Source organism: Octopus bimaculoides, chromosome 19, assembly GCF_001194135.2.
Source record: "Octopus bimaculoides isolate UCB-OBI-ISO-001 chromosome 19, ASM119413v2, whole genome shotgun sequence".
In the NCBI taxonomy this organism is placed as follows: domain Eukaryota; kingdom Metazoa; phylum Mollusca; class Cephalopoda; order Octopoda; family Octopodidae; genus Octopus; species Octopus bimaculoides.
The window spans coordinates 30,607,155-30,609,654 of NC_068999.1; the positions used below are offsets into that span (position 1 = coordinate 30,607,155).

The window sequence follows — 2,500 nt, forward strand, 5'->3', positions numbered from 1 at the left end:
ATATATATATATATGTACATTGCTTATATATATATATATATATATATATATATGTACATAATAGCCTCAGACCGACCAAAACATTGTGAGTGGATTTCATACATGGAAACTGAAAGAAGATTGTCGTATATATGTGTATATCTGTGTGTGTGTGTGTGTGTGTGCATATCAAAGTGTGTCTGTGTTTGTTTGACAACTAATGTTGTTCTGTTTACATACCCATAACTTAGCGTTTCATCAAAAGACACTGATAGAATAAGTACTAGGCTTACAAAGAATAAATCCTATGGTTGATTTGTTCAACCAATGGTGGCGCTCCTGCATGGCTGCAGTCACATCACTGAAACAACTAAAACAATATAGAAAACTATGCCGTTTTAGTCCTGAGCAAGGCTGGGTATTTCTGCTAGTGTATATATATATATATATATATATATATATATATATATATATATATATATATATATATTTATGTATACACACACACACACGTGTGTGTGTGTGTGTGTCTGTCTGTCTGTCTGTCTGTGTTTTCCTGCTCTCTGGGAGTGGAAAAAACAATCATTGCTTTTGAACTCACATTGCCCTGGGTGGGCAGAAAGTGAGATGCCATGGCTTTCCAGCCATATCAATACACTGTTTCCTGCAGAAGATCAGCCTGAAACCCAAACATCTGAAGAAAGTCATTAAGGAGAAAAGCACAATAGCTGGAACCAACTGAAGTTGGCTACAGTTGACAAAATATCATGTGAAACTATTCTGCAGGTAAAAAAGACTAATACTGTCTTTGCTACACCACTCAGGTGAACTATACAGGTTAAGGGACAAAATGCTTGTGATTCTGAGATACCTACTGATGATATGGAAGGGTCTCTGACATTGTGACGGATTTTAGGAGAAGTGCTTGCAATACATTTGAGAAGCTCTTGCAGATATTTATTTCACCTATATACTTTTATGTATAAGTGTGTACACGCACAAACATATATGATTTATTAAAGCCAATCTGAAGTTTCTCTTCCATGTTGTTGGTTCCCAGACAGGAATAGACTAAATCCAGTTTATTCCTGTTTGAACAATGTTTTGAGGAAATTCCAGGTAACAGGTCATAGGACTGGCCTAAATAAACTGTTGCACTTTACTATGCTGCTGAGTATTTTGTCCTGTTCATTATAATCAATAAGTATTCTTGTGAAGGGCATCACTTTGTGGTTAGGGTGCTGGGCTCATGATTATAAAATCATGGATTTAATTCCTGAATCAGGCAACACATTATATCATAGAGCAATGCACTTCATTTCACTTTGCTCCTGTCTACTCAGCTTTAAATGTGTATCAGCTGACGCAGCCTGATATCCCCAGCATGGTCTAACAGCACAGAACCTGCCTGACACTCCAGACCCCCTCCCCCGAAAGACAAGACTTAGCCTGACAGCCCAGACATACTTTTCTCACTGCTCAGATACATCTTAATAGCTCACAGTTCTCTATGAGGCAGCCTAAGAGCCTCTCTGCATTAGAATGTATTGTAATTCTCACAGATTGGAAGTGTAACAGCTCACACAGCCATGAGAGCTCTCAAAGGATGACAGCTCTGGTACACATGCTGCTGTATTTAAAATGTCTTATGCTGTATGCAAATTTGTGGACAGAACAAGACTCATACACATAAGAGCCACTTAAGATATTGTCCTTTCTATGCACTGTCACTTGAAGTACAAATATTTTTATTCACACAGTCATTGAAAGAATGGACTATTTTACATGTCTTCCTATATGAAAAATAGATATTCACCACATTTTAGCCAACTTTCACTTTAAGGCACACTATTTGCTCATTGTATGGACACTCAAAGATTATACACCCATTAAAATAGTCTATTTAGTTGATGTCATTATTCAGCTACAAGGTTCTGAGTATGACTTCGAAAACCATATTCGAAAAGTAGAATTAAAATAACTTACATGAGTTTCCCATCTGAAAGCTTAAAAAACAACAAAAAGTTAAAAAAACAACAAAAATATATGAATATTTTATAAAAAACAACAAAAATATATGAATATTTTATAAGGCAGAGTGTTAAATTATGCATAAAACTAGAATTCAATCTGTGTATTCTCTCACTCCCATTCAAACACACACACACACACACACACACACACACACACACACACACACACCGTTTTAATTATAAAGGTGAAGAGAAAAAAGGATTTCCATGTTCAGGGTTAAAAAATGCACACACACACACTTTTATGTGTGCATGTGTGTGTGTGTGTGTGTGTGTGTGTGTGTGTGTGTGTGATTACACATGAAACACAACTCTAATAAGAAGAATTTTCAATGAAAAAGAAAGCAGCATCATGGAGAAACTAGTTGAATGCTATTAACAGTTAAGCTGCATAAGCTAGTAAATTGAAAGGTATCTTTAAAAATGACCAATGTATGTTGTAATGTAAAGATAATCTTAATTGGATCTGTTGAAGCAGGAAAGATTTC

At 35.7% G+C, this 2,500-nt stretch overlaps 1 protein-coding gene across 10 annotated transcripts in view; it reads right to left on the minus strand.

The window, feature by feature from the left end:
• The window catches only part of LOC106871878 (blood vessel epicardial substance-B), a 535,134-nt gene that overhangs the window by 184,522 nt on the left and 348,112 nt on the right, over nt 1–2,500 (minus strand). For 3 of the 10 annotated variants that reach the window (XM_052974861.1, XM_014918627.2, XM_014918626.2), the window contains one exon: nt 1,966–1,985. The exons of the other annotated variants lie outside the window; for them this stretch is intronic. The gene's annotated coding sequence lies outside the window, so the exon portion shown is untranslated. The remainder of the gene's footprint in view (nt 1–1,965; nt 1,986–2,500) is intronic. 10 annotated transcript variants of the gene reach the window in all.